The sequence below is a fragment of the Lutra lutra genome, chromosome 3, assembly GCF_902655055.1.
Source record: "Lutra lutra chromosome 3, mLutLut1.2, whole genome shotgun sequence".
Taxonomy (NCBI): Eukaryota; Metazoa; Chordata; class Mammalia; order Carnivora; family Mustelidae; genus Lutra; species Lutra lutra.
This window is the reverse complement of record NC_062280.1, coordinates 186,166,513-186,178,566: the sequence shown is the minus strand read 5'-3', so window position 1 is coordinate 186,178,566 and position 12,054 is coordinate 186,166,513. Positions and strand designations below refer to the sequence as shown.

The following is a 12,054-nucleotide window of genomic DNA, read 5'->3' as shown; positions in this document are numbered from 1 at the left end:
ACACAGATGAGCGTGTGACACACAAGATCAGACAACAGGCCCCGACGACCTCAGAAGCTGTTCGAGGACGCAGAAGATCCCGTCAGAAAGTGTTGAAGGGAAAGAGGAATCCTCTACTAGAACAACACGCACATAATAGGGAAGAGTTCAGAAGCTGTCAAACAGGGTTCAGCCCACAAAGGGCTTTCATGTCCACCTTGGCGCTGTGGGAGCTTGTGGGCACAACATGGATGTCTGCCAGTGGCGTCCCACCAGCTGGAGCTAAGGAACCAAACAAGAACAGAAGCCACCTGGAAAGTTTATTTATTCTGGAGTTTTCCTATCCCACCTAGCAGCACAAGTGGCAAAACCCTGAAGCTGCTATGGAAACCTTAGCCAGCTTTACAAACGCTGGCCCCTGGCCTGATTTCTGGGGCTCAAGTACACAAAGGTTTTCTGTATCAGATAAACTTTCCAGATTCCTGTGCTAGTAAGTACTATCCATCTTCAGAAAGAGACGGAGAACTACAGAGACCAAAATGTTTATTTAATATATTCTAAACAGAGTAAGATGTCCTCGTAGTAAGAGGAAAACATTAATAGCCACTGGTTTAATTTTTGGAAAGTTTTTAAAAGCTCTCTTGAAATAATGAGGAAAGATTGATTAAAGCTCTTGGGGCGCCTGGGTGGTTCAGTCAGTTGAGGACTTGACTGTTGGTTTTTGGCTCAGGTCACGATCTCGGGGTTGTGGGATCAAGCTCTGCTCTCAGGGCAGTCTGCTGGAAATTATCTCCCTCTCCCTCTGCTCACTCTCTCTTTCTCTCTCTCTAAAATAAACAAATAAAATCTTTAAAGCTAGATTAGAGCTCTGTACACTGTACAGCCCACAAACCAGCAGCAATAACATCACCCGGGAGACGGTAACAAATGAAGATTCTCAGGCACCAACCAGACCTACGACTTCAGAATGAACAGTTGGATAAGATTCCCAGACAATCTGGGTAAACATTACAACCAGGCAAGGCACTGAGCTTTACAATTACTATAAGTAATAAAAAGTGCTTATGTATTCATGACGACAGACTGAAGTCTTTGGAACGGTGTGATTCATGTGTCTGGATACTATTTCTTTGGGATAAGATCTGGGTGGCTTGTAGCTATTACAAAATTATTCTCCTAAAGTCTTGAGACTGAGATTTTAATGGAGATGTTCAAGATAAACATTTCCTTGTAGCACGGAATCATTTCTGTGTTGGGAAAATTAGCAAAAGCAAGTAGAGGAAGACGTTAGGCTTCCTCTGTGTGAGAGCCAGGCACGTTCAAACAAAGCAAATGCCTCATGGTCATGTTTCTATGTCGTGGCCCACAAGGGGACAGAGCTGTCACCACACGTTGAAAAGGCAAGACCGAGCACAGTCCACAGACACTAAGTGAACGCACCGTCTTCATGTCAGTGGGCGATGCTGTCATTCCGTGCTGCTGTCTTGAGTCCCCCCACATGGCCCAGTTAAATTATAAACCCATGAGCATCTTTAGTGGAAGGGACGGTCAGTGCGTGATACAGAGAATATCACAGCCACCATGTTCAGACAATGTGTGGAAACCTGTTTTTAGTGGAAATCTGGTTTGGAAATCACTCTGCTGACTGAACTGGATTTTGAAGGAGTGCAAGGCAGGCATCCTTGTCCTTCTAATCAGAGTCCATCCCATAATCACCGGTAGGCACCTGAAGGCTTGAAGATGACCTGAGCCTTCTAGAGGTTCATGCGGCTTTTCCACGTGGGTATTTTTCTTCGTGTGTCTGGGTATGTCAGTGAAGCACGAGAGCTAGGTTTTTGTCTCACAGGGTCGAAGAATGAATCGCGTGAACAAAGGAGAGTGGGTAAAGCTAGATAGAGTTTTATTAAGCAAGGATCCAGAAGAAAAGCTCTCAGGAGTGAGAGGGGTCCCCAAAGGGTTGTCACTGAGGTTTTTTCGTGTTGGTCTTTTATAGAAAGCTAACCAGGGGACTTAAATCTTTTTGACTTCTCTACTGGTAGCATCGTTGAGTAAGGACTAGTGATAACATCTTCAATGCCTTACTTCTTTTTAGGGTCTGGTTATTTTCTGTTGACCACAGGAGACTGTCATAAAGCTCTGCTCTCAGGGCAGTCTGCTGGAAATTATCTCTCAGACACTTAGGGCAGGGAGCTCCAGTGTGTTCTCTGACCTCTGGTTTCCTTATACCTCCACATTTTGGGGATTTCTGTGAGCCTGATCCCGGAGGCCCCTATCTCTCTCTCCCTACCTAGCCCCACCTGTCCCGTATTCATTATGAAGTCCAATCAGGATCGCCTGAGGATGAGGGCTGTAACACTCGGGTGTGAGCGGTAGCTGTCAGTAGAGACCTCTACTCTGTTCTAGTAGTAGTACGTTATCTTCAGGCTGCATAGACTATAACACGTTGCCCAAATTCATCCAAACTCTGCCACATAGACAGATTCATCCCATCCCCAGGTAACCCATACGTAGGACAGCGCTACCACATCTTTGCTGAGCAATTGATGTGATTACTGGAACTCGGCTTTATTATGAAATAGGAAAAGCTTGTCTTCGGCCACCGTGGAACTTTCGTTTTCAGAACAGACCCTGGGCTTGTAAACAACTTGTAGGCTTGTAGACAACTGGGCTTGTAAAGCTGCCCTTGTTACTGCCACCGGGCACAGACATGGCCTCTGCCACGTTCCCGGATGCTGGACCCCGTTAGAGCTGTTACCCCCGCACCTGGAAACTGTGCTGGTAACACCACCTGGGCAAGAATGGATTCCACCAAAACTGCCTGTTTGTGTCGTTAGTTCCTAAGTCAAAATCCTGTGCAGGTAAGTCCAGTTGTCAGAGCTTGAGCAGGTGCTTGGCCAAGGGGGCAGGTGAGAAGGCAATTCAGGGGGTTACCCTTGTGCCCTGCTGGTCCAGCTCCAGTTCTGTTCTGGTATCCATATACCAGAATGCTCTGCAGGCCTGTGGTTTAGAACAGGGGCCTCCAACGACCTCCGGAGATGAATCTCAGGCCTTTCAGGAATTCTATTCCCTGGTCAGTTATTGGCTTAGGAAGGGACGTGTGATCCAATCTTACCCAATGCGATGTAGAGATAAATCTGTTAAAGGGGTCCATTTTGAGGAAACTTTTTTTTAATGATTTTATTTATTTGTCAAAAAGGGAAAGAGAGAGCGAGAACAAGTGGAGAGAACAGTGGGCAGAGGGAGAGGGAGAAGCAGGCTCCTCACTGAGCAGGGAGCCCAATGTGGGACTTGAATCCAGGACCCCAGGATCATGACCAGAGCTGAAGGCAGATGCTTAACCGACAGAACCAACCAGGTGCCCCTTGAGGAAATCTTTTAACAATTATTTTTTAAAAAGAGACTTCAATCAGGGCGTCTGGGTGGCTCAGTGGGTTAAGCCGCTGCCTTCGGCTCAGGTCATGATCTCAGGGTCCTGGGATCGAGTCCCGCATCGGGCTCTCTGCTCAGCGGGGAGCCTGCTTCCCTCTCTCTCTCTCTCTCTGCCTGCCTCTCTGTCTACTTGTGATCTCTCTCTGTCAAATAAATAAATAAAATCTTAAAAAAAAAAAAGAGACATCAATCAGAGATAGTGGGCTTTTTCCTTTCCTTTCCTTCCTCTACATATTGGTGTTGAAGGATAGTTGGAAGAAAGCAAGCAGGGACAAGGAGCCCCTGCCCTCAGAGGAAACCACTCTTAAAAGGGTTTTACACCCACCCTGGAAGGAGCCCCCCCACTCTTTCCAACGTGATAGTCGGATGACTAAAACCTGACTGGATGACGGGTGCGTGGAGGTTAATCAGATTAAAACAGCCTGCCAACGAAGCCCATAAACCCTTAGACTTAAAAACAAGTGGCAACCCTCTCATGTCTCCTCCCTCTTTGGGAGCTTTGGACTGTCACTCAGTAAACTTTGCTTTACTACCACTCAATAAACCATGCTTTGCTGCCCATCCCTCTGTCTGGTCTACCTCTTGATTCTTCCAGGAGGTGTGACCAAGAACCATGGGCACGGAAGGAAAACAAATCCTGCAGCAGCGTGATAAGATGTAATGTTTGGAGGTTTTGCAGCCTTCTTGTGACCAAGAGGCAAGGTCAGTGATCTAATCTCCGGTGGGACACACCAGAAGCATCCAGAGCCAAGGCTGGCTCTGTGGACATGTGACCTATGCATTAGCTCAGGGTCCCATGTTTGGAGAACCCTGAGATTGGTGTAATGCTCTCTTGTCATCATTTGGGGAGTCTTCTTTTTGAACAATGAACTCCACGTTTTCACTTTGCACTGGGCTCTACAAATTATGTGGCTGGACTTGTCCAAAACTTAATTAGATTTTTAAAATTAACGTATAATGTATTATTTGCCCCAGGGGTACAAGTCTGTGAATCATCAGGCTTACACATTTCACATCACTCACCATAACACATACCCTCCCCAATGTCTGTAACCCAGCCACCCTATCCCTAGCTCCCCATTAATTAGATTTTAAAGCATCCTGGATAGACCTATGTCTCATTCTAAAACAATACAGCTGTTGCTGCCCTTTGCTTCAGTTTATTGTTAGGTCTTGGGCTTAATTTATTTGAAAAAAAAAATGGACATTTTTTTTGTATTGCAGGGTAGCCTAGATTTTAAAAGTTGGGGAAGCATTATACTATGTTAGAAAAAAAAATGTTTTAAACTCTATTAAACAAAGACACAGACCAACACGGAAAAGCATTGCAAACAGCGCCAAGAACTTAAAAAATAAAGGGCACTTCGAAATTAAATTCAGACTAAGCACTTCAAAAGGTATCTGAGGCCAAATTGCATCTAGGCTAGGAACCAAGAGTGAACAAACATTACCTCCACAAATTAAATTTTAAGTGGCTGCAGGACGTTTTCATCAAATTCAGATGAGGTTTTAAAATGGTTGTATCCACCATCCATCAAAGTCCTCCGTCTAGACAAAGGATGGCATTTTCTGTTTGGGGAAACCAGGAGAGGAAAAACCTTGGGGCCATATCCTGCTGATATCCTAGGAGACTCAATAGCAGGATAAGGCCCCGAGTGTTAGGGAGGCTCACTCCAACACTTAACCCTCCCCTTTCCTCCCACGCCCTAAGGAATCAAGGGCCAGGTGGGGACATCGCCATGTGTGGACATAAAAGGAAACCTCACTACTCTAACGACTGGCTAGAGGGCAAACACACTCTAGAGGTCTTTAGTGCAATCTTTGGACAGGATGAAAGCTTGGATGGCCAGTGAGAATGGTGTTTTTCTTCACCACCCTCATCAGTTTTATGATTTAAATCAAATTTATTTTAATTTGCTTCCCAATTTTTTCTACTTTAAAAGTCATATGGGCTCATCATGGAAAATGTTGAAAATATAGTAAAAAATAAGATGGTTGAAATAAGTCCACATACATCAGTTATCATAGAAGTTCAAGTTGATTTTACCAAATAAGAGAAAGAAATTGTCATGTCAGGGGTGCCTGGGTGGCTCAGTGGGTTAAGCCTCTGCCTTCGACTCAGGTCATGATCCCAGGGTCCTAGGATCGAGCCCCACATCAGACTCTGCTCAACAGGGAGCCTGCTTCTCCCTCTCTATCTGCCTGCCTCTCTGCCTACTTATGCCTACTTGTGATTTCTCTCTCTCTGCCAAATAAATAAATAAATAATCTTTAGGAAAACAAAAATTGTCATGTTGGATGACTAACAAAAGCCAGACCCATACCGTTTACAAAGACGTAAGGACCCATTAAGTTGAAAGGGAAAAAAAATGGAACATTAATTACATGTCAGGTAATATTACCTAAAAGAAAGCATGGTCATATCATGCAAAATATATTTATCTCTAAAATAAGATCTGAATAAAAATGAAGATATTATATTTCACATATTGTGGGCTGCAGATAAACTGGACTGATTAGAAGGAGTTATCTGGTGTCTGTAGTAGGTGTCTGGTTATCTATATATTTTACAACAAAATAGCTGTTCCAAATTCCTTTGTCCCACCCCACTCCTCACCCATCCCAGACCCCATCAACGCACACATTTCTATTAAGTCATGATCAAAATACTTTTTTAAAGATTTATTTATTTATTTGAGAGAGAGAGAGCATGCATGAGTGGAAGGGAGGATCAGAGGGAGAGGGAGAAGCAGGCTCCCCGCTGAGCAGGGAGGGCTCGATCCCAGGACCCTGGGATCATGATCTGAGCCAAAGGCAGATGCTTAACTGACTGAACCTCCCAGGTGCCCTCAAAATATTTTTCATTTGGATAGTTGTTACAAGATGATTACAGAAAAGCATGTGGCCAATCCTTTCTAAATTAAAGAGATTGCTCACTTCAGATATTCTGAGTGCGTTAAAAAACAACAGCAGCAACAACCTATTAAGGAAAGGTAAGTGTTCCCGCATCCTAGCCCCTAGCCACCCTCTCCAGAGGCAACAACTGTTAGGTGCTGTGAGGTCCTTTGTTCAGATGCATGCGTGGGTGATGTATGCTAGTGGCTCTAGTTTTCCACAAATAGCACACATGGAAATACTATCCTCCCTCTGGCTTTTCTCATTTCGTGATGTGTTTTGGACAGCCTTCTGTGTCAACACACACCTCATACTTCTTGTTTCCCTAGTATTGCACTGGGTTAATGCCCCGTGTTAATTTAACCCGTTCTCCCCTGAGGAGCACACATGTTGTTTTCAGTCTGCACCGTGACAACCAATTTTGTGATAACATCTTTCTTCAGAGCTGCTAACACACATATGTGACTACATCTTTAGGATGTATTCCTGAAGGACAAAGTTGTGTTGAAACACATTACCTTTAACATTTTGATAGATTTTTTTTTTCAAAAACTTTCATCATCAACAACAATAAAAAACCAGAAACCAAAAAAAACCACACACACACACACACACACACACAAAACCCAAAGCGAAAACCAAAACCAAACCGTTCATCCCTTGTTAGGGATGCCTGGGTGGCTCAGTTGGTTAAGCGTCTGCCTTCAGCTCAGGTCACGATCCCGGGGTTCTAGAATTAAGCCCCGCATCAGGCTCCTTGTTCAGCGTGGAGCCTGCTTCTCCCTCGGTCTGCCACTCCTCCTGCTTGTGTGCTCATGTGCTCTCTCTCAAATAAATAAATAAAGTCTTTTAAATTTAATTAATTAATAAGTAAATCCCTAACAAAATACTTTCACCAAGATTTATAAAGGTACTTATTTCTGCACCATAGTCATTGTTACACAAATACATTTTTTTAAATCTTATGTATTCTGTGAGGTGAAACATTGTATCTTGTCGTTCTAATTTGTATTTCCCTAATTATGAGCAAGGTTGAGCATCTTTTCTCCGGTTCATAAGCAGTTTGCCTTTTTCCCCCTATGAAGGGCCTTCTGGATCTTTTGTTAAATGTTCAATCGGGTTGCTGGTATTTTACTTTCTGCTTCATATGCTATCATTGTAAGTTAAAGAAACAACCCCTTTTACGTGTCCTGTATGTCCTGCCATTATTGTTTCCTGGCTTGTCATTTACATTTTTATTTTTCTTTATGTGATCTTTGCCCTTGTTGGGGCCAAGGGCAGACTGCCTCAAAATGTACCAGTTTGGCATACTGATTATTTTTTATTCATTGATTGATTGATTTAGAAGACTTTATTTACTGGGGTGCCTGGGTGGCTCAGTGGGTTAAAGCCTCTGCCTTTGGCTCAGGTCATGATGCCAGAGTCCTGGGATCGAGCCCCGTGTTGGGCTCTCTGCTCAGCGGGGAGCCTGCTTCCCCCTCTTTCTCTGCCTGCCTCTCTGCCTACTTATGATCTCTCTCTCTGTCAAATAAGTAAATAAAATCTTTAAAAAAAAAGATTTTATTTACTTATTTGAGAGAGCAGAGGGGGTATGGCCCGAGGCGAGGCACAATACCAGGACCCCAAAATTATAACATGAACCAGATTCAGATATTTAACCAACTGAGCCATCCAGGCACCCTGATATTGATGATTTGTTTTTAAATTTTATTTTATAGGCACATCATAAAACCAAATGATTTATTATTATTATTAAAGATTTCATTTATCTGAAAGAGAAAGTGAGAGACAGTACAAGGGGAGGAGGAGGAAGGCGAGAGAGGGAGAAGCAGACTCCCTGCCGAGCAGAGAGCCCGATGTGGAGTTCAATCCCAGGATCCTGGGATCATGACCTGAGCTGAAAGCAGACGCTTAACCGACTGAGCCACCAAGGTGCCCCGGGGATATTGATGATTTTAAATAAAAGTTACTTAAGAGGCTGTGCAAGGACATTCAGACTGTCCTGAGAACCACCTTCTCTCCCAGCAGGAAATAAATCTCCCGTGTGAAACGTACTCTCACTGTGCCAGCAGGTCAAGAGACATCCTTATCACCAAAAAGGGGAAATTTAGAGCCGAGAAGGCTGTGTAGACAATCCTTGTTATTCTTTCCTAATATACTACCCCAGCAAAATTATGTTTACATTTCCTTACTAACGGATCTCCTAAAGTCCAGTTTTCTCATCCTCTCAATTTCTCGCAGATTTATTGTCTTTCTGTCTAAAAGGTATTAAAAAACTGCCTGTTTTGGTCACTTCTTTATGTCTCTGTTTGGTTATTGGGCCTCTGTGTGCACATAATAAAACTTTTGTTCCCCTGCTAAGATGCCTCATGTAAATTTAATTCGTAGTCCAGCTGGAAGACGGTGCCAGTAGAGACAATTTTCCCCTTCCTTTCCCCGTGCAGCCAACTTTTATTTCTACCGAATCCACTGTAACACTCTTGTTCTTGAAGATGGCCGGGTTTATGCCTTCTTACGAAAGTCTTCTCTAAGCCAAGATTATTAGAAAGAAATCACCTACGTTTATTTCTAGGACTTTTATAGATTCATTTCTTAAATGTTTAAATCTTTGAATCATATATACATGTTTGGTGTAAATTTGTATCGAAATTTCTCTTTCTCAGATAGTTGGCTTGTTACCTCAACACTGTTTTTTGAAGAACGTGTCTTCAAGAGTCGCTGCCTTTGTCCCATCCTAAATTCCGTCATGCTTTGTTGTCCAGAATGCAAGTGCACTGTGTCTCATGACTTTGCTGGCACTGAACTACTTTAATGATCTTAGCATAGGTTTTTGCCTTTCTACACTGAGATGCTAACGCACTTTTAGTCCTTCTGTTTTGTCTTATCTTTAATCACATTTGTTCCTTCACCCCTTTGAATTTCTTCACAGAAATTTCTTTAAGACAGATCCTATGTCTGTCTGTCTATGTGATTTAAAGGATTCCTATTTCCCCTAAATTTCCTTGCAGATTACTGACGTGTGTGGTCATTGGTTTCGGATGGAGGCTTGGCCCCACAGAGCAAGGCTGGCTCCTTAGGTCAATGAATAGGTTCCATTGTTCTGGAAGAAAGACTGTTTAACTTGAAATTACCTCCCTTGTACAGAAAAATAGTCAGGTAACCGGAGTCTCTGAACTCTGTAATTGTATAGCAAATAGGCCTTCCAGTCTTACGCATGATTTATGTAACCTTGAACGCTCAGTTTAGAACCACACGGATTGTTATGGAAGTCGTAGGCTCATGTCTCAGGAATAAAATTTAACAAGACTTTTTCTCTTTTGAGTGGCTTCGAGTCTCTGCTGTGGAGGAAGGAGGAAGGGCGGGGTCTGGATGGGGAGGCACCAGACTCTAGAACATTACAGACCCAGCCCTTGAGAAACTGGCCAGTATCAGGTGGCATGGTCGGGATTGTAAGGCTATGTCGTCGATGCCTGTGGCTTTTATGCTGTGCTCTGGGTCCAGGCCTCTTTGGGGAAGGACAACTTCACTTCGAGAAGTCTTCCTTCAAAATCTCTGTACAGTGGCTGCCCCAGCCTCGAATGTAGCCCCAGAGGCAGAGGATCAGGCCTCCCTCCTTCTCAGGGCAGAACCCGTTTTAAGTGACTCGGTGACACAGGCTCCCCAGAACCCAAATCTCTCTAATTCTCCACTTTGTGGACGGGCTACCAAGCTCCAGCTTCCCCTCAGCAGCCGGGGAACAGCAGGGCCAGCCCAGAAGGCAGGAAGGGGCTGCTGGAAGGCAGGGCTGGGCAGAAATGGGCCCTGTTCCCCGTCACCTCAACCTTGGTTGCTGGACTTTTTTTTCTTTAGTGCCCGAGGTTCTTGGTCAGGCTGCTTCGAAGAAGGAAGGGGTGTAGATTAGACAGAGGCATGGGCAGCAAAGCCAAGTTTATTGAGCGATAGTACAAATCTCCCCGAGAGGGTAGTGTGGTCACTGGAGTTTCTAAGTCTAGAAATTTTCGTGGGCTCATTGGCAGGAGCTGTTTTAATCTGATTAACCCTCCAGGCACCTGTCACCCAAACAAGTTGGTCTATTCACACTGGAAAGGGTGGAGGGCTCCTTCCAGGGTGAGTGCAAAATCCTTTTTTTTTCCCCCAGAAAAAATATGAAACGCTTCACAAATTTGCGTGTCATCCTTGCACAGGGGCTGTGCTCGTCTTCTCTGCATTGTTCCAATGTTAGCATCTGTGCTGCCAAAGCGAGCACCTGTCGAGTCCTTTTAAGGGTGGTTTCCTCTTAGGGCGGGCCCTTTGGTCCATGCCCGCCTTTCTTCTGACCAGCCTCCATGACCTTGAGCTTTACTGAGGATTCTGGATGCACCTAAGGGAGGCGGTCCAGAGAGGAGAAAGCCCAGAACTATCCCTGCAGACCACTCTGGGGGTGACTGGGGCACATTAGACCCCAACTCATAGAGAAACACCCTGACTGTCCCATTAAATTTTACACACTGTGCGTAAAACAAATCTCTGCATTGTGACTTTTTTTTTTTTAAGATTTTATTTATTTATTTGAGAGAGAGAAAGCGCAAACAGGGAGTAGCAGGCAGAGGGAGAGGAAGAAACAGGTTCCCTGCAAAGCAGGGAGCCCCACGCGGGACTCCATCCGAGGACCCTGAGATCATGACCTGAGCTGAAGGCAAATGAGCCACGTAGGCACCCCTAAAAGCAGAAACTTCTGAGAAATGAGGTCTGTCACAAATCCTCTTCCTGGGAAGGGTTCAATCCATGAGGAAGATGGAAAGTGGGCATCGAGTTGGGGCTGTAAACAAACCTTGGGACAGGTTTATCTTCTCTTCCATTAGCTTTCTCCATATATTTACTCTAACGACCCCCTTGAGTGACTTATCACTGGATTTTTGTGCCACACCTATGAACAAATTGTTTCTCTCCTGTTTTTTTTTTATTAAAAAAAATTTTTTTTTAAAGATTTTATTTATTTATTTGACAGAGAGAGATCACAAGTAGATGGAGAGGCAGGCAGAGAGAGAGAGAGAGGGAAGCAGGCTCCCTGCTGAGCAGAGAGCCCGATGCGGGCCTCGATCCCAGGACCCTGAGATCATGACCTGAGCCGAAGGCAGCGGCTTAACCCACTGAGCCACCCAGGCGCCCTGTTTCTCTCCTGTTAATCTATCTTTTATCAGTTGAAATTTTGAGGCCCCAGCTAGAGAACCTAGAAGTGCAGAAGAAAAAGGATTCTTTTTCTTCCCTATGTGATAAAGTATACATAACATAAAATTTATCCTTTTAACCACTTGTAAGTGTACTGTCCTGTGGCATTAAGCTCATTCACATTGTGGTGCACCCATCACCACCATGGGTCTCCAGAACTTTCTCATCTTCCCCAGCAGTAACTCTGTGCCCATGTCACAGTAACTCCTCGTCTCCCGTCACTTCTCCCTAACCCCGCGGTCCCGCAGCTGTGGCAACCACCATTCTAATTTCTGTCTGTATGAATCTGACTTCTCTAGGTACCTCATCTGACTGAAATCACCGTATCTGTCTTTGTGCCTCCAACATTTCTGGCCACCCATGTATGGATTTACTCCCCACGGCAACCAATTTTCTGATGGTCTGGACACCAGCTGGGTGCCCTATAACTTCACTCTATTCTGACACTATCTACCTGGAATTAGTCTCAGACCCCACAGGTTAAGGGCTCGGGCCCACCAGACTGACCCTCCCCCCACTTCAGAAGCCAATGGAGAGTCCTGG

General features: G+C 44.6%; 1 non-coding gene across 1 annotated transcript; it reads right to left on the bottom strand.

The window, feature by feature from the left end:
• Window positions 1–10,442: 10,442 nt before the first annotated feature.
• LOC125096575 (U6 spliceosomal RNA) lies at window positions 10,443–10,549 on the bottom strand. The gene has a single exon (XR_007126256.1). It is a non-coding gene; the product is annotated as a U6 spliceosomal RNA (small nuclear RNA).
• Between the last annotated feature and the right edge of the window lie 1,505 nt (window positions 10,550–12,054).